The sequence below is a fragment of the Galeopterus variegatus genome, unplaced genomic scaffold, assembly GCF_000696425.1.
Source record: "Galeopterus variegatus unplaced genomic scaffold, G_variegatus-3.0.2 Scaffold1020, whole genome shotgun sequence".
Lineage (NCBI taxonomy): Eukaryota > Metazoa > Chordata > Mammalia > Dermoptera > Cynocephalidae > Galeopterus > Galeopterus variegatus.
Genome location: NW_007727131.1, coordinates 218819 through 239686, shown reverse-complemented (window position 1 = coordinate 239686; position 20868 = coordinate 218819).

Here is a 20868-nt window from a genome sequence, read left to right as displayed (position 1 = left end):
TTTTTTTTTTTTGTCTATTTTGAAAGTTGTAAAAGCCAAAAATTAAAAAGAAGGAAGATGCTTTTCTTAGGGCAAACCCACTTACCATGATAGCTACTGACTATGGATTCGTGTATATGAGCAAAAGACTGAGTCTTAAACGTAAGAAAGAAAAGAATGAAATAATTCTTTAAACCTTGTTGAAACACAGTAAGAAGTAAATGTGACTTTTGAGACACCACTACCTTGGCTAGATCTTCCAGCCATTTTTGAGCCATAAAGTTGGGTTATACACTCATGCATAATATCTGAGCACAAAGGCTGAATCAAAAAAAAAATGATATAGGTTCCAAATTTATTGGAGCAGAACTAAATTGCACTCGTTTTTCTTTTTTAACGTGAGGCAAGACGCTTGGTTTAAGGCCGGAGGCTGTGGTCGACATTCCCACAATTTAACGCCCCTTCATCCGAAGCAGTGTCACGCTCTAGGTGGTCCACAATGTTTTCCTTTATCCAACTCTTTCCACGGCGTGTTCCTAGCTCATGGGACTTTTTTCAGCTTTGGGGACAAAACTAGAAACTTTAGTAAGAAAACCCAAGGCCTTTGGTGTGCAAAACTGAGCCTGAAATTTCGTGAGCACGACACACAGCAACAGATTTCTTTTTACCTCTTTCAGACAACTCATTTTCCACTTGCAACAAATAATTTATAGTTAGAACTTAATGCCTGCTAGACCATGGTCATTGAAAACATATGTCAACCCTGTTGTGGCTTTAGAAACAATCAGAAGTCATTTTATTTCCCATTTTAAAGACCAAAACGGTAGCTTATATTTTTAATACATAACCAATTGTTTCAAAACATCTGGAGAGCTATACCTTTCTGCGTTTATAGACAGATTCTTTCTGTAAAGGCAAATAGGAAAATCTTATGAGGTCTCTTTCCTACAAATCCAATACTCTCCACTCCACTGGTAGATTTCTTTTGCCCGTGTTACTCACTGTTTCCACATTATTCAGTGTCAGAGATATATCAGGAGTATAATGTTATTGCAAATAAAAATTGCTCTGCCTTGGATTACCTATTAAATCTCCAGCTCTTCTTTTCTTCACCATAAAGTCTCATCAAAACACATGCAAACACACACGCACAGACTCAGATGGCAAAGAACAAAAGAAGGTCGATGGCAGCCCCATGAGTCTCTGCACTGACCCATCCATGCTCTCACAAAGAAACAATGACTCACCAGAAATGCTGGCTCTGTTGAAGAAAGTTCTTCCCAGAGAGATGACAAGTCTGCAAGGACATACTTTTCTAGATGTCTTTGAGTGCCACAAACAATAAGATGTAAAAGCGTGTGTGTGTGTGTGTGAGAGAGAGAGAGAGAGAGAGAGAGAGAGCACCTTAAAGGAAATCCATCCAGACATTTGCAACTGTTCTCCCAAGTCTCAGTTTTGCATAAGGGGGTCTTTCTTCAGATAGCAAAAAAAAAAGTGTGCTGGTTCCAAGCTAACTGTGAGGACATTACCCTTCTATATTACATTAAGCCTTTTCCAACTTACGTGCAAAAAGCAATCTATCATCAGAGCATGGTGGTAACATTTCAAGTCATAGAATTATAGTTGGGGTTTTAAAGATATGGAAAATTATCTGGATTCCTGTTTTTGAAAAGTTGGTTTCCAAATATGCTTTGTATAGCCTCAATTCAGGAAGCCAATGCCATACATTTCTGCTGATCTCTCTTAATATTTTCTTTTCTTTTCTTATTTCATTTACCACTTTATTACAAAGGATGCTACAAAGGATACAGATGAAGAGACTCATAGGGTAAGGTATGGGGGGCCTCGGAGCTTCCATGTCCCCCTGCCACCCTTCAGAAACCTCCACGTGTGCAGCTACCTGGGAGCTCCCCAAACCCTGGCCTCTTGGGTTTTTGTGGAGCCTTCATTACATAGCCCTGATCGCTCTTTTAACATTTTCAATCTTACTGTCTGATTGAGGGACATTGTTCTATCACCCATAGGTGTGACATAGCATTCCTGGGTTTTCCTCTTTTGCAGACTAAATCACCACTACCATCACCATAAGAAGATTCTCAGCTTCTGTGTGTATAAGTGTATTTGTTTTCAAAATGCTATTGTAAAGCCAGCACGATAATTGCTGTTAAGATCTCAAGACCCATTTCCAAAGACAATGCTGTTGAGTATTCATAGGAGGATGCAACTGAGAAGACCAATGAGCAAAGAAGAATGCTGCCACATGTTGTACCAGCTCACTCAGTCTCCTGGGTTAGGACTGAAAGTGCCATCTTGCAAAACTACATGCCGTTTGCAACTTGACCTTTCTGAGTCGTGCTTTTTCCAGCACTGTGTTCAGCCTCCTAAGGCAACAAACCTGCTTTGGTGAATTTGACTTCTGCCTGTCACACTGTGTCCATCATCTTTATTACATTTCCATATGACCAGCTAAAAACCAATTAGGAGAAAAGTTTAGAAATGTCCCCAATTCCAGAATAATGCAGCAGCCTTGAAACAAACATCATGAGAGGCGTATCCCAGCTTCCACTTTAAGGCACTGACAGTCAGCCCTAAAATCACTAGCTCACGTCTTCCCTTCTTTCTCAGCTTGCAGCTGCCCAGCACGACAGGGCACGGTGCTCCCTTCGGTCACTTTCCCTCGGTGACTTCTCTTTCTCCTGCCCCCTCCCCTGAGCCATCTGCACCCAAACACATTTCTGCACAGTTACTCAGGGAGCTGAGGTCCTTCACACGCTCGTCTACCTCACACTCCAGGCTGCCTCCGTCCTCTGCCTCCGGTGGTCCACGTTGCAGGTGCCCATGAGGAACCTTCTAGAATTTGGAGAAAGGATCGCGCGATAAAAGGTAGGGATGCTGGCACAGCTCTTTCAGCTCTGTTTTGGTCACTCCCAGCCCTAATTCCTTCCTTGAATTCCGAGTAAGACGTTAAGTGCATTTGCCAGTGTCTCTGTGGTGCTCAGAAAGCTCCCTGCCGTCCCTGACAGGGCCACTTCTGCGACAGGCGTCCGAAGCCGGCCCCCTCCCCGGGCCTCCTCCGCGCCCCCGCCGCCCCCACGCGGCTGCCACCACGTCCACCCTAACGACGCCGCGTCTCCGCCCTGGTCCAGCCCCGTGGCCGCTCACCGGGATCATTCCCACGGCCTCCGCGCAGCCTCTGGGCTCCGCCTCCTCCGAGCCCCCCGTCGCCTCCCACGCCACCCAGGAAGAAGAGCCCACGGCCTCGCACAGGTCCCTGAAGTCACCTCCGCCGCTCCCGCACTTCCCGTCCTTTACTCTTCTTTACTTCCTCTAACGGTGACGACTCCCCCCCGACACATTACACGTGAATTTGCTTCCTTCTCCTCTGTCCACGCTGGAAGGTGAAGTCCATGGTGGCTTGGCTGTGCTCACAGAACGATGCTGATGCGTACCAGGTGCCCAGTCAACGTTTGTGAGCGAATCCACCGACATACGGGGTCACAAAGAGCTGAGCTCAAGCAAAACTGTGCCAATGAGGCGTTAGGTGCCGCTGATAAACCCGTGATTCACCCTCGTTCTGTTGTCCTTGCTGCGGGCCACCCGGGCTGTGAACCAGTAATGGAAATGGTGTCAGGAGCTGAAACTCCTGGCAGGCCACAGAGACACCAGATACCTGGTGAATCGAAAATGACGGCTAGGAGACTCCAGGGCCCCGACCTCGTCCTCGCCGCGTCTCCTCCCTGGTCCAGCCCCGTGGCCGCTCACCGGGGTCATTCCCACGGCCTCCGCGCAGCCTCTGGGCTCCGCCTCCTCCAAGCCCCCCGTCGCCTCCCACGCCACCCAGGAAGAAGAGCCCACGGCCTCGCACAGGTCCCTGAAGTCACCTCCGCCGCTCCCGCACTTCCCGTCCTTTACTCTTCTTTACTTCCTCTGACGGTGACGACTCCCCCCCGACACATTACACGTGAATTTGCTTCCTTCTCCTCTGTCCACGCTGGAAGGTGAAGTCCATGGTGGCTTGGCTGTGCTCACAGAACGATGCTGATGCGTACCAGGTGCCCAGTCAACGTTTGTGAGCGAACCCACCGACATACGGGGTCACAAAGAGCTGAGCTCAAGCAAAACTGTGCCAATGAGGCGTTAGGTGCCGCTGATAAACCCGTGATTCACCCTCGTTCTGTTGTCCTTGCTGCGGGCCACCCGGGCTGTGAACCAGTAATGGAAATGGTGTCAGGAGCTGAAACTCCTGGCAGGCCACAGAGACACCAGATACCTGGTGAATCGAAAATGACGGCTAGGAGACTCCAGGGCCCCGACCTCGTCCTTGTAACAGTCTTACAGGGTCCCACTACTCTTATTCCTGTCGTACAGATGAGGCAGCCGAGCTGCTGGAGGTTACTACCCCGGACCGAGGTCACAGGACCAGGTTCAAAGCCAGGCTCCACCACCATGTCCAAGCGTTTGCCCGCACACCATCTCTCAGCAAGGGGAGCTTGCTTCCCGGGCTGTCCGCTTCATGAGCCCTCCCTAATCCCGCTCTCAGTGACTTGTTTTACCTGTGGCTGACATTGGTCACCATACACTGAGACTTAAGGGCAGCCACTGAGCACGTGGACACATTTGAGGTATTCTCTCCTATAACTTAGAATGAAGGACATGCTCCCTCAGAGAGATTTAAGGTGTCAACAGCACTGTTGGAAAGGCCCTCCTTACTAAAATAGCCAATAATGTGTTAATATGTTTGCCCAAATGCGTTTAATGACTGTCTACTCCATTTCGAAACCAGAGATACAGAGTTTTCATTAAGTGTCCTAAACCTTTCCCTTCCTGTTTGTTCTGTAGATGTTCTACTGTAAATTAATGTGCAGTTGGAAGATGACCCAGCCTGTGAAAGGCCAATGACGTCCTCCTGATGGGAAAATAAAAAGGAATGATGATTTAGAATTCCAAGTGTGGTATCCACTCCCAGATCCTCTCCCACTCCAGCGCTTACTTTCCAAGCCAGATCTGGATATAAACTGCATTCGGTGATTATAAACAATAAATAACACAGGCTAACAAAGAATGCATTTTGGATTCCCCAGGAAGCTTCTTTCAATAACATCAATAAAGAACAAGGACACGGCTGGGAGGGTTGCCTGAAGAGATGTGCTCAGGGGATGCTTGTTTACCATTAAGACTCCTGCAAACGCAACAGCTGCTCCTCAGTCCTGTCTTCGCAGCTGCCCCGACTGAGAACCAAGGACCGAAATCAGTTTATTCGATGTCAGAGCTTCAGCACTCCGCACCTCTTGGCTCTAAACCTCTGGCACTAATCAGCAGATGATAAAAGAATGGTTTCATCCAGTCCAACATAACTAGGTGAATTTTTCATTAGTTTTCTGGTGTCTCAAAAACACTGGCAGCAGCTCTATCTCCACAAAGTGGACTAGGTAAATCCTTATGATTTGAAGACACTAGAAACAGCTCCCGATGTATTAATTTTTCATTTCCCTGTCCTGTTTTTTTCCTTTTCCCACTCCCAGAAAATTATAAAGTGTCCTATAAATCTGTGTCTCTCTGACTTGAGCCTAACACAGATAAATAAATAAGTAAACTCCCAACCACTGGACAAAGGCAGACACAGCATCATAAACTATTTGCGGAGCAATCAGAGAAGTGTTATCAGACTATCTAAACTCACTATCTCCAACAGGACTCAGACTCAGGTTGAAGAAAATGGGTAATGGGGAGTCGTCCACAGAACATGATCAGTTTTCTTGAGCTTTAATTGATTGTCTGCCTGGGTTGTGTTGAGTTACATCTGTCCTCTGTTTTCCATGATGGCACAAGCAGCAGGTTTTATTTTTTTTTTTAAGTACAATATATGTGGCATCAAAGCTCTACACAGCATGTGAGCATTTAGCAAATATTACTTCGTACAATATGGCAATGAGTATCTTTCTGAAATATTAAAATCTGAAAACTACTGCGATTATACAAAATGTTTCAGACCGTTTCTTTGGCTCTGCCGATCGTTTTCAGCTCACAAATCTCAGCTGAACCTCTTCACTTTTTCCCTTGCCCAGAAACACGTCTGCTCTTTTTATTCTTGATTTACAAGGCAAATTTGGCATGTAGTTCACTTACATATGCTGATTCCGGCTTATTGAAGGCAGGTGCACACTTTAATATATGTGGGCGTAGGGACCCCCTTTCATCCCATAAAAGAATACTGGGCATGTTCTCATGTGGAATATCTGCTCTCTTTTATTCATAAACCTGAAAATCTGAGGCATTTGCTTCTACATATTACCATGAACAAATTGGAACGGGCAGAAATAACGTTCCGAGCCTACCACGGTACCATATTAAAAGTGTTTGAGCCAGATTCTGGCTTCTATTCGCTGACTGAAAAGGATGTGAGAACTGCGTGCTTCTCTCCTCTGCTTTTGTGTTAGTGTTGTATAAACACCGTCACACTGCGCCACTGGGACAGGTAAGCACGACACCGTATTTCCATCAAAGCAGGACATGTGTGCAGCCCTTCAGTCGTCCAGGAAAATGAAGCAGCTCTAACAGATGCATCCTTGTTTGTATTAGACTAAGCTGTGAACAAGCAGTTAGTATGAGAAGACCTCATTTAGTGACCTCAAAAGTGCCTGCGTCACTGGTGACTGATCCTAGATGTCGTATGAAGCAGCTCTAACAGATGCATCCTTGTTTGTATTAGACTAAGCTGTGAACAAGCAGTTAATATGAGAAGACCTCATTTAGTGACCTCAAAAGTGCCTGCGTCACTGGTGACTGATCCTAGATGTCGCTGGATTTGGCTCGCAGGTGTAAGATGAGCACAGCTGCAGGTGACGGTATCTGATAGTCACAGCCCAGTGTAGCAAACACCTCCTAACTGGGTCTGCTCTCCCCTGGTACAGCCAAATGAAAGGAGCAAAGACAAGGCAGAGAGAGAGGCCCTTGTCTGCGCTCCCCTAACAATGTGTACGTGCCTCGAAGGCAGGGCAGGACCTGACGAGAAGGTTACTGGTTCACTTAACTAATAATGTCCCAGCTGGGCAGAAACAGGCTTACTCATGTCTGCAAACAGTGTGGCCAGCACACAGAGTGCACATAGTAGGTACTCACAAAATACGTCCTGAGTGAACAAATAAATTGAAGAAAGAACCCATGGTTGAATGAATTAATGTTAAATATAGAATAAAATGGTAGATCTCGAGAGGATTTTGAGAAACTGAAAGAGTCAAAGCCTCTATCTTACAAAAGAACAGGCCAAGGTCAATAAATGTTAAATGAGGCACCCTAAGGCACACAGATCAGTCATGTGGAATAGAATCTAGGTTATTTCGCCCACTTCCTTGTGTTCCACACTGTTCGAAGTCACCACATTTATAACACAGCAGAGTTCCTCAGTTAACAGACCTTACGTGCTTTCCATCCATATCTGGATGGAGTCGTGCACAGCAGGGTCAGGACAGAGCTGTGAAGTCAGCTAGCAGAGCTGGGCACGACCCACACCGGGGACAGAGGGGCACGTGAGCTCTGGCTCAGGCAACATTCCACTGGCACTAATAGGAGTCTTAATTTACAGTGACTACAAGTCCCATTTCCATGACTTTGCTTTATCTTAACCTTCAATTTCTGTGCCCCAAGAAGAATGTAACTGGATGTCCCAGACTCAACATGTACAGAATCAAGCCCATTAGCTCCCCTGAAATTGACAACCCCGTGGTGGTTCCCCTCCAGGAACCACCCTCCCATCCCTAAGATGACCTCTCACTTACCTTTGCCCCCTCTCATGCCTTCCCTGCACAGAATCACCCAACCCTACTGGTAACTCCTGCAATCACCTCTTTTCATTGAAAGTTGGATAAATGCAGGCACCGTGCTAAGAACTTCACCTAGGCCATCTCATTTAACCCCAACAATGACCCTATAAGGTGGGTACTATTTATTGCCATCCTCGTTTTATGGATGAGGAAACTGACTTAGAAATCGGTCCATGATCAAACCCCTGGTAAGTCAGGACTCAAACTCGAGTCTGTCCGTGCAGGAAGTTTAAGTACAGCATTGAAAGTCCAGGAGAGAATAGTGCTACTGGACCATAGATCAAAAGATATTTCACAAATCACTTTTTAAAAATGCCCTGGCTAGCATTAAGCCATTCCGGATAATTTGTGTATGCAGAAGCACGGTTACTCGCTCCGCACCCTTCTCCTGGAACAGATCAAAAGATATTTCACAAATCACTTTTTAAAAATGCCCTGGCTAGCATTAAGCCATTCCAGATAATTTGTGTATGCAGAAGCACGGTTACTCCCTCCGCACCCTTCTCCTGGAAGCAGAAGCACGGTTACTCCCTCCGCACCCTTCTCCTGGAAGAACTCCTCAGCAGCCTGCAGCTCCACGCACCCAGACCCTCACCTCTATTCCATCCCCTTTTCCTGTCTCCCCAGCACTCTGTTTCTCCAATAGGGATAAAAGTCCTACTACATTTAGGGAGGTTGTTTTAATCATTCTGCTGGGCATTTTCAGAAGTCTTCCCCATTTTACAACTACAACATAGTATCATAGATTTGGCAAAAGTGGCCTGTAAACTATATCTCAAAGCAAAATGCACAGATCATGGGACAAAACAAAAGCACCCTGTCACACAGTTCCACCATGTACAGTATAGCATGGACACTTACCTGGGTTTGTGGCACCAACATCTGCGATGCTCTCTGCACTGATACCAACTTGGCTGCCCTTTCGCGGTGCTCCTGAGACAATGACACTCACACTCCCCAGGCATGTGCACTGAAGTGGCTCAGTCAGTCAGGTAGGGTCCCCATCAGAGCCACAATCCATCCTTTCACACATAATCATTTATCTGTAGAATCTAAAATTTGGCTTTGTTCAAGGATAGGTGGTGAGCGTGGTGTCACCGGCATCCTTCATTTTCATGAGAGAAAGATGGGATACTAAGTCCTCCTGCACAGGACTGAACATTGCCTCCGTCATGAGCCCATCACAGGCTGCCGTTCAGAGTGGCCTTTGTTTTCTCCACACAAGGGTTTTGATGGAGAAGAGACAGGCCGGCTGGAAAATGCACAGCCCGAACACCTGTGACATGCCCCTCACGCACTCAGTCTCCCACCTGCCACAGAGGTACAGTGTTCGTCCAGTCTCAGGTTGTGTAGCCTGAAGTGGGACAAAGTTTAGTTCAGTTGCCAGCACATGTGTCATGGTGGAGAAAGTTATCTTCAGAAGCATAAGGTCCCCAGTTAGGACCAGTTTCCAGGGTGCCTATGTGTCCGTGACGAGGTGTGTTCAGATGAGGATCATCCACAGCCTTTGCACCCCTCAGCGCTGGGAGCCACCCAGCTGACCTTCCTGTGGTGGTCAGCTCCGAGCAGGAGACACACAGCCACCAGCACAGCCTCTCTGAACACAAGCCGAATCACTGTGACTCAGCTGCCATCCTGTGAACCACAGGATGTTGCCACAGCTCCTTCAGCAAGGATAAGTGCCCCAAGGAGCCCCAGACACCAGGAAGAGGAAGTTCAAGCTGAGCACTTTGCGGAAGCCAGAGCCAGGCACATGGATGCTGCTGGCAGCCCTATGGGAAACATGGAAGGCTGGGGCTGGGGTTCCAGGTACCAGGCAGCAGGTGACTTCCCTAAGTGGACAGGCTTTATTGTGTCTGCTATTATTTTTTATACTATCTTCTGTGCATGGAGTTTTATGACACCAATACTTACATGTGTGTGATAATGTATTTCATTACTCACTCCCCCCAAAAAGAGTTTTTGCTTGCCATGACAACAGTAGGGCCAAAGTAGTGACTTCCTGCCACGAGAAGAAACAGAGATGACCTGACTTGCTCCCAACACTGTGGCCACCAGAAAGAGCTCAGCTCTCAGCACTGACGCAAACTCCCCAAATGTTCAGAACCAATGCCAGGACGTCCAAGAAGCTAGCACCCGTGGAGCTGTGGCAGGCAGGCTGCATGTGGGGAGATGAAGACAGTGGCCGTCCCTTGCTGCACAGCTCTACCCGCCAGAGCACATCAGAAGGCACACCCCTGGGTGCTGACCCCAGGCATGGGGGCTGCGGGAGGCCAGCTGCATTTGCCCCCATGCTTTTCCAGGAGGGGGAAGCACTCCACTTTCTGGAACTTTCCCTCCAATTGCATCATATTTCATTCATAGAAGAGATTGTGTATCAAATCCAACTTATTTTTTTCCTCCACATCAGTGTTCCACTTCACCCCTCGGGGCCAGGTGGGCTTAGGCAGGAAGGAGGGTCCACTGGGCAGTGCCTCTGGAAGGCACGGCCACCTGGCAGGCTAGCAGGGACGCCAGTGCTTGGTCACTCAGGCACTTGCAGCTGCTGTAGCAGAAGACTCAAGAAGACACTGCAGAGCTACTGGTGGATCAAAGAGAGAGTAAAAGTACTCACACCCTGGGGCAGCTCCGTACAAACCTCATTCATACAAAGAATCCTTTAGAAAAAGACTCCAAGCACCTGCAACATTGGACTATTGGGGAGGGCATGCTAACACACCTTACGGGGCTGGCCGGGAGCGCTTTCAGAGTTGAGAGATGAGGACAAAGTACACGGTGACTAGATCTGAGGTGGTGTGAACAATTTTCAGAAGTATTCCCTTCTTCACTGTATACAGTAGCTTTTCTCCCTAAGCCCAACAGTGATCCTGTGTGTCAGGAAGAATCCCTGTTCTTCCCAAGGAATAGCCTAGTGAAGGTTAGAGCATGCTGTCTGCACACGATACAGTCTACGTTCGGGACCCAGAAATGACTGCTTTCAGAATTTAGCTTTAAAGTAACTTGCTGGGCTTTTAAAAGTGTGTTTGAGAGGCAACGTGGTCTAGGGGATAATAATAGTTGTCACTGACTGAGCACTTAATATTTTCCAGACACTCTAAGTACTTAACGTGTATCATCTCATTTAATACCCACATCAATCCATGAGGGGGGAATATTATTATCCTCACTTTCATGGATGATGAAATTGAAGCACAGAGAATTGAAGTAACTTGACCAAGCTCATACAGCAGGTAAGGGGTTAAGGTGGGCATTCAGCCCAAGCCTGTCTGAATTCAGAGCGAGCACCCACCTGGGGCCCCAGAACGTGGATTCCATCTTCTCTTCTGCCTCTAAGTCCTGCCAATCACTTCCTCCTCCCTGCACCTCGTTGTTGCCTTATTTCAACTAAGACTCACACCTGCTGTCACCCAAAGGTGCCCATTCTTGTTGGTTGGAGCATCCGTGTAGGGTGGAGAATGCTCATCACTGCTTTCCCGACTGAAATACTGAACCACCAAGCCAGGCTCTGATAACTGCTCTCTCAGCCTCACCACCAAATGCCACCACACACACAGCTACCCTTCTGGCTTATGCATTAAGAGCGCTGCTTTTATAGAGGAGGACACTGAAGCACCAGAGGATTGAGAATTGCACCCAGGATCGCCCAGCCTGTAAATGGGGGACGTGGAAAGAAACCCAAGTCCAGCTGACTCCAAAGGTGGCTCATGCCCTGTGCTCTCCTGCCATCTGTGACTTCAGTGCTTATTTCTAGGAAGATTACTACAAATTTTCCACTTAGATATCCTACCACCATTTTAAAAAAGATGTTCAAAGCTGAAATTATTCTCTTGCTCCCAAGATTGGCCCATCTCCTACATCTCCACTGTCTGGGGGTGAAAGGCCCATCTCCCCTTCGCCAGAGTCAGAAGTTGGGTTCCTTGCACCCCGACTCTCACCTGAGTCAGCACAGCACCAAGCGCCAAGCGCATGCTCAGAGAATGACTGGCAACCACAGAGAGCAAGGCCACCAGTGCAGGCAACGATGCACGAGAAGGGCCTGGGAGCGAGAGGACTTTCCCGTGGCTTTTGGGAAACCGCAGCCACATCCAGGAGACCACTGCAGGGGAATCGTGGCTCCTATACAGTGGGCCCACTCCCTCACTCACAGGGGGACGTGCCTGGCCCACCCTCCCCCAGCGCCCTCTTCACAGCCGGCTTCGACCTGGATTCAACCTGCCACCTGCCTTCTGCAGCCCTCCCGAACATAAAACCTAGACACTAACAGAAGATGACCACGGATAAGGGGCAATTTGTAGAGAAGAGTCGGCTCAGCCCTGGCACCATGCTGCAGGGGAAATGCAAGCAAGGAATGTTGCTCTGGGAAATGTGAGCCCAGAATAGCAGAAAGTGTCAGGAGAAGAAAAAGGAGACATTTTACTACTATTAATATAAAATTTATTCTATCAAAACAACAAAGTGAGCACAGATACAGTGAACTAAATAAGCGTGGACTTTGGAAGTACAAGGAATTCCTCATTTTAGATCAAAGCTTTTAAAGATAAACACGCTATAGGAAAAGAGTCAGGCACGGGATGAGGGGGAGGTTGAAAGTGAGCTTCTATTTCTCTCTTGCAGCCAGCCTTCCTGGGGAGAATTCTTCTGTTTCATACCACAGCAATCAGCGAAACTCCTTCTTGGGAGGGAGGCGTGGGGCGCCCTGGCCCCATGCAAGTGGCCTGGGTCCTGCTTCTCTTCCCCCAGCACAGCTCTCATTTGCTGAACACCTGCCATGATCCAGGGGCAACGCTGTCTGTGCTGTGATAACCTGCAAGCCCCAACTTCACGCAGAAAACCAAGGCTCCGAGTGCTTGAGAATTTCACCAAAGACCTCACAGCTAGCAGCCAAGATACTGGGGGATCGAACATAGTTTGGCCGATCCTAAGACCCACGGTCAGAAACAATGTTTTCAAATGACTCATCAGCTATTGCTTATTAAGTTCCTACAAGGTATTGGTAGATGTTAAATAATGGCATCAAATAATTTAAACCAGCAGTTCTCAAAATGAGATCTGGGGACCCCTCGAGTCCCTGGAACCCTGTCAGGGGGTCTGTGAAGTCAAAACTACCTTCATTTACCTTTCCCACCCTCATCCTGTCGCCAGAGGCTGCAGGGCGTGTCCTGGCTTCTTCCTTACGGTGGTTAACAGAATGTGCGCTTTTATACATTCTTGGGGTTTAAATGTTTCTCAATTTCAATTTCTAAAATGGTAAATGTTGTCATATATTACTCACATAAACGAAGGCTCTTTGGGGTCCTCAACTATTTTTTTCATCAGTAATTTTTAAGAGCATAAGGGAATCCAGAGGTCTGAAAGTTTAAGAACCACCTATTTAAGTAAGTGGATCCTATCCTAATATACAGATTTGTTAGCAATTTTACGGTGTCCACTTTTTATTGTTAACTGACCACACTAAAATGTGGAAATCCTATTTAATCTGAAGTAGGCGTGGTACTATTTATAACAAGGGTGAGTCCTGCAGTGTTCATAAGGAGGTTTATATTGCATATTTGAAATCTGGAGATTTTTCAGGAATGTATCATAAAACCACCTTCCATAAACTGCCTCTCAGGAAACAGCAGTGATAACACAGCCAGTCAACTCTCATTTTTAAGCAGGTTATTGCAAACTTACAAAATTTCTGGAATCATCATTTTTACTATTATTTTTATGTGAGGCAGACAAATCTTCCCATAGTTCTGAAGTCTTATCAGCTGAGTCTTCAGAAGTATCCACTTTCTTCAATTTTCCCATAACTAATAATTTACTAGAGTTATCACCTAATTATGATCTTGTATTGCTAATTTTGCGACACAGGCCCAGGCAGAGAGTGGTGCTTGATTTAAATAGTTCTATCTACCAGCATTTTAGCTGCTTGTCTTAGCTAATTTATTAACACCTAAAGCTATTCAGTGGTGTTTTAAAATTCCATTTCAATAAGTTATCTAGTTAACAAAATAAATAGAAAAGTAAAAACCTACCCTTTGATTTATAATCAGGAGACATGTAGATCCAAACAAATACGAAACTTAAGCAAAATTAAGAGTTTTATTGAATTCAATAGTGATAAAATCATAAACATAATATAGTGTATGTTATACAACTTAGGAAAACAGATCTAGACAACACTGCCTTTTGGAATAAATTAATATGCTCTGAGAATGCATATAAATTCCTGTTCTTGGCATCATGTGTTGTGGAGCCTGGAGAATTCCAGAAACACTTAGAAAAGAACAAAATGAACATTTTTTTGAATTCTCCTAAAGTGCAAGTTTCTCCATGTAGAGACTTTCAAGAGAAGTGACTCTAACTTAGATAAATCGAAACTAGAACACAGTGTACTTAGAAACAAAATATGCAAAAAGACATTGTATGCACTAGGAATTTTCTCAGTATTCACTACGACTTCATTGCAAGGTTATATTATTTTCTCCATGTTGAATTTCCTCTGGAGAGATTTCCCTTCAACTCCGTCTCATCCCCTGGTTTCAGTTCTATAATGGAACCTAAAAACTGTTTCCAAAACGTCACGACGTCAGCCTTAAAGATGAGTGAGCAGTCGCTGAGGCTTCCTACATTTGAAATAGAAAATTCCACAGGACTGAGAGCAAGTTTTTTGAAAGTGAAACTGCCATGAAGTCAGCTTATTTTGAAACCTCAGGTGAAGCTACTCAGGGCCCAAAGCCCGGTTCCGATCTAGGGACACGTCTTTGGATGGGCAGCAGTTGGTCTGAATCCTGGCCCCGCTGCTGTGCGGGCAGCTGCTCCATCCTCCAGAGCTGTGGGTGGGAGTCGCCACGCTGGGAGGTCTGTGTGAGGTCTGTGCGATCCGCCTCGCCCAATCCTTCACCAGTACCTGTGCCTCAGAGTCTCAAAATAAAAGTCATTACTATTGCAACACTATCTACGTGTACTAAACTAAACAAGACTAATCCCCAAAAAACCTTGAGTTATTGCTGCACACACCTTAATAAGATAAAATGGAAAAAAAAACAAGTTTTTTAAACTATATTTAAGGCACTGAGCATTTGTTTTGAATTAAATAGGAAGTCGTTTCATTATAAGACTTGGTACCACGCACATTTCCTAAAGGTATAATGTCTCATCTATAGGATAGGAAGAAATGTATGAATTGACATGCAATGTCTTTATGAAATTTATTTTTAACTTCCTTCAACACCTAGACGAGAGGGAGAACCTGGGAGAAGACAACAGGTAGTTTGCTCACCTGCTGTTGACAGTGGCACTTTGGGATCATTCATCAGTGTGCATTTTTTCTCTCAGCTCCACTAGTGGAGATAGACCTCCCTTCAATCAGTGGACATTTATGTCACTCCACTATGCACAGGACACTGAGGACAACAGGAATCACACAGGACCCCGTTCAAAGAGTTAAAGAGACGGACAAATGCTGAAACTCAAAATCCTAAGAGCTGTCTTAGGAGTCTTGATTGTTAGGGGAAACATTTGCCCCTAACACACACACCTTTCTCTGTTTGCCTGGGGAGGAACTTCCATCAGAATAACATTCCTGGCTTCTCTCCGTGCCGCTCCTCCCCTCAGGAGAAGGTACTACCTAACCCACAGGAGCTGTACAAGGAATTGGAGCAAGTGCCCGGGCCCTGCCCCCTCCCCACCCCTCCTCCTGGCCCAGCCCCCACGCTGGACAACGTCTCTGCTCTGTTCTCCAGCTGCACTGGGTGGAGGTGGGCAAGTCTAATTCAGGGTGGACTATTAGCAAGCCCCGTTATCCACCGATACATTACATCTTCCACCGTGCTATCCCCTACCCCCACCATGAATTGATCCACACTCAGGTAAAGAAGAGGAGTGTGTTTATTGACAACCTAAATTCCTAACGTCTGGCGCGTGGGCTGGGAACCTTAAGAAATAGAAGAGGACTGGCGTTGGGAGACCAAAATAACATGCAGAAGAGATAGCAACCAGGAGAGCAGGCAGCTTTAGGGCTTAAGCTGTAGAAAATGCAGGTCTGTGGGATTCTGACCTTTGCGGGCCTTTGCAGCTTGTGGTATTTCATAACAGGCTAGAATTCAGCAAATACTGGCCACTTGGGCCATTAACATGCAGGAGGACAAATTGGAGAAAGCTGGCTGGCTGCTTGGGGGCATTGGCGCAGGCCTGAGTGAACCAGGGCCACTGAAGCAAGGATTTTCCTATGCGAGTAAGAGGTTGTTTCTCTACAGAGGCCTTTAAATATTCATACAAAACAATGGTTAGCAGCCTCTGCTGTTTCCCAGCCACCCCAGCAGGCTGGGAGGCTGGGACATGGGACTTGAGACTGCACACATTTGAGACCCTGTGTGCTACAGAGCCCTATGTGATGTTTGGCTGTAACTTGTTTTTGACAGATGTCCTTCCCTGAATCCTAGTACCTGAATTCAGGACCAAACAAGAAATTCAAGAGGGGCTAGGTTCTTATTCATGTGCTACCTTTGCAATAGCTATTGAAAGTCACCCCCCACCCAGGAGATCTGAAATTGGTACGCTTTTACGAATTATATTAGAATCTGACTTCAGGTTTCAGAGACAGGAACCGTAGCTTCATACTCAGTAGGATTATGAAATTTTATTAATAATGACAGAGAAAAGTTATTTTGCTCACTGTTACATTCTAAATGTGTAGAAAAGTGCCTTGTCCACAGTAGGTGCTCTCATTTAATAAATGCCTGAAAGAGGGCATTTACTAAAAAGAAAATAGGCCACAACCTTGGCTTGAAGTAGAGAAATGACTTGATGAAATGACTACAAGCTCAAAAGCTAAGAATGTATTTTAAAAGGCCTGTGCCTAGAATACTCTGTATTCAGTTTGCTTGGATAATCAAAGAGAAACTGGACTGGCTTGAAAAGCAGGCTTCAGGCCTATCAGATCAGGAGTGTTTTTTTAATAATGAAATCAAAATAAAGGAAGACAGAAGAGGTATCTTTAAAAGAAATGTTGAGATTTTAGAAGCTGATTTGAGGCTAAAGAGATATGAAGGGGAAATGACATCTTAATGGCAGATCACAAAAAGAAAAAACATACTCAGGGTTCATCATTTGAAAAGAAGGTATTAGAAGAGAGGGCTATATTTTAGTTGTTACAGTTTAAAATGGGTAAATGGGGCCCAAAGACACTTGATGAGCGAGATGAGACAAGCTCTCAGTAAGTGGACTGGTGTGGTTTCCCCAGAAGAGCCTGGGTCCCAGAAACTCCTGAGGAACGCATCTAAAAGTTATAGATGGTCTAGGAGTCTATGGGGGCTCCACCCCTGAAACCGGTGTAAAGGGGCTTCCAAGAATGAGCTGATTTGTGTGTGTGTTGAGAGGTTAGCAGAAGGGGTTATGAGTATTGACGACCCTGGGGCTTGGGTTTTCATAATGCTATGGTTTGAATGTGTCCCCCAACATTGATGTGCTGGAAAATTAATCCCTAATGCAAATGTTAAGATGTAGGACATTTAAAATGTGATTAGGTCTTTAGGGCTCTGCCCTCATGAATGGATTAATGTCATTATTGCATGAGTGGGTTAGTTATAAATGTGAGTTTGGCCCTCTCTTGCCCTTCTGCCCTGGTATGACACAGCACAAAGGCCTCCACAGCATGCCACTGCCATGCTGTGGGACTTCCCAGCCTCCAGAACTGTGGGTCAAATCAACTTCTTTTCTTTATAAATTACCAAGTCTGTGGTATTCTAGAATATCAACACAAAATGAACTAAGACAGAATACTGGTATTGAGAAATGAGGCTATTGCTACAACAAATACCTGAAAATGTGGAAGTGATTTTGGAACTGGGTAATGGATAGAAGCTGGAAGGATTTGGAGGAGTAGGCCATAAAAAGCCTAGATTGCCATGAATGGGACATTAAGGCAATTGTGATGAGGCTCAAAAGAAGACAAGAGCTGTGGGGAAAGTAAGAATCTTCTTAGAGATTGCTTAAGTGGTCATGATCATAATTCTGGTATAAATACAGATGGTAAAGACTATTCTGATGAGGTCTCAGACAGAAATAAGGAATATCTTATTGGAAGCTGGAGTAAAGGTTATCCTTCCTACAAGGTGGCAAAGAATTTGACTGAATTATATCCATGCTGATGAGGTCTCAGACAGAAATAAGGAATATCTTATTGGAAGCTGGAGTAAAGGTTATCCTTCTTACAAGGTGGCAAAGAATTTGACTGAATTGTATCCATGCCCTAGGGCTTTTTGAAAGGTAAAATTTAAGAGCAATAAACTAGGATATCTGGCAGAAGAAATTTCTAAGCAAAATATTGAAGGAGCCACAAGGCTTCTTTTAACTGTTTACAGTTAAATGAGAGATAAAAGAAATGATTTAAAGACAGACTTGATAATTAAAAGAGAAACAGAGCAGAAAGATTTTAAAAATTCACATCCTGGTTATGTAAAGAGTGAAAAGGTATGTTTAGGAGAGCAAATCAAGGGTGTGGCAAAGTGACTGTTCACTAAATGGTGTTTGCTGAAGAGATCAACATGGGCGGAAAAAAGCTGGGTTCTATTCATCCAAACAATGGGAAAATGGCCACAAAGTCATTTCAGAGATCTTTGAGGCAAGTTAGAACCTTGAAGGCAAGTTTTCCATACAGGAAATGCTGAGGTGTCTATAGGACCTCAGCATTCACTGTCACACACCACCTCAGGACTCTGTTCCCCAAATTCCAATGTAGAGCCTCTCAGCCACCTAAGCCATGGCTCAAGCAGGCCCAGGTACAGAAGGTCCATTGCTCCAGAAGGTACAAAGTGTAAACCTCAGTGTCCACATGGTGGTAATTCTGCAGGCACACAGCATGAAAGAACTATGGGATCATGGCAGACTCCACTTAGATTTCAAAGGGTGTCATGAACAGCCTGGGGGCCCAGTCAGAGACTTGTTGCACCACAACAACACAGCAGAGACTGGGAGCCACCACAGAGAGTCCCCACTAGAACGATGACCAGCACAGCCATAAGAGCAAGGCCACTGCAGAGAGTCCTCAGAAGGACAATGCCTAGTGGAGCCATGGGTGGGAGTAGGGCAGCCCTGAGACCACAGAATGCTGGGCCACCAGCATGCAACTCCGGCCTAGGAAAGCTGTAGGCATGAGATTCCAACCTGTGAGTGAGGTGAGAGGAACTGCCTGAGACCTTGGAGGCCCAGTCCCCAACCCAGTGTGCTCAGGATGTGAGAGAGTCAAAGGAGATTATTCTCCAACTTTAAGGCTTAATGTTGTTTTCCCTGTTGGGTTTTAGACTTACTTGGGACCCATTACCCCTTTCTTCTTGCCTATTCCTCCCTTTTGGAATGAGTATATCCATCCTATGCCTGCCCACCATTGTATTTTGGAAGCACGTAACTTGTTAATTTCATAGGCTCACAGCTTGAGGAGAACCTGCCTTGGGAATGAAATATGCCTTGAATCTCACCCATATTGGATTCAGATGAGACTCTGAACTTTGGACTTTTGAGTTGTTGCTGTCACAAGTTAAGACTTCAGGGGCTATTGGAATGGAATGAATTTATTTTGCATGTGAGAAGGACATGATTTTTGGGTGGCAGGGGAAGAATGGTATGGTTTGAACATGTCCCCCAAAGTTCATGTGTTATGAACTAATCACCAATGGAACAGTGTAAAGAGGTGGAACATTTAAGAGGTGATTACATCTTCAGGGCTCTGCTCCAAGCATGATTTAATGCTGTTATCACAGGCGTGGGTTAGTTACCACGGGAGTGGGTTAGTTACCACCCCCGTCTCCCGTGTGCACTCTCTCACACATTCTCTTGACCTTCCACCTTTCGCCATAGGATGAGACAGCAAGAAGCCCCCCACTAAATGTGAGCCGCTTGTCCTTAGACTTCCAGGCCTACAGAACTGTAAAAAACAAAGTTCTTTTCTTTATAAATCACCCAGCCTCAGGCATTCTGTTATAGCAACACAAAATGGACTAAGACACACACCCACAGCAACAAGCAATGAGACCTTAATCCCATTAAAGGTGGGGAGTTCAAACCAAAATTGCTACACAGAGTCAGATCCCTCAGAGGACTGCATCCTTAGTGAATGAATGGATAAGGATTCTTACATGAGGATTCAGAATTTTGTCTATGTAGGCCTGGGATCTGGGAGGACAAACAAGACAAAATTTTTTAAAAATCAAAACCCTGAAGACTATAAAACTCCAGATTACAAATAATTTGTGCTTGGGCTTTGAATTAACCTATGGACATGGCCTAAAAATCCTACAAACTAATAAATAACATAAAAATTAGTTCTGGGCCATCTCCAGTCATAAAACTGTGTTGTAGAGACTGGCCCTCAACCTCAATCCCAACAGTATTACAACAGCTAACACACTGCTAAAAATGAGCTCACAGCCCAAAACTACAAAACTAATGGAGAAATATTCCCATAGCAGTAAGAGTCAGCACAATCAGCAAGCACAAGAATAGAATCTCAAGGTTAGCAAGAATTGGTAAAGGGCCCCCAAAACAATTACATTGTGTAATGCTGATTATATTAATTTTCGTGATTTGAGCATCATTTATTGCACACAGGTGTTGATATTCAATACTGTACACCACAGATATGTACAATCAATTATGTTCCATTAATTTTTTTGAAAGGGTATCTCAAGAACTACACATAATGAAACAGTTTTATAGAGACTGTAATGTGAGCATATTTAAATAGATTTAAAGCATACAAGAACGTCTCATAATAAAAGAATAGGCAATACGTAAAGGAACCAACTAATACTTCTGAAAGTAAGGAATATAGTTATTAAAATATAGGATCAACTGCAGATTATACATAGGTAAATGAAAAATTCTTAAATTGGAAGATCTCGGGAAATTATCAATAATGCATATAGAGAGATATAAAAGGTGGAAAATATGAAAAAAAGATTAATCATCACAGAATAAAATGAATAGATCCAATTTACATTAGAAGCTCAAAACACTTTAATATCAATCATTTTCCCCATTTTACTGTTGCTCAATATTTCAATTTCACTTTGTTTTTACCCCTCAT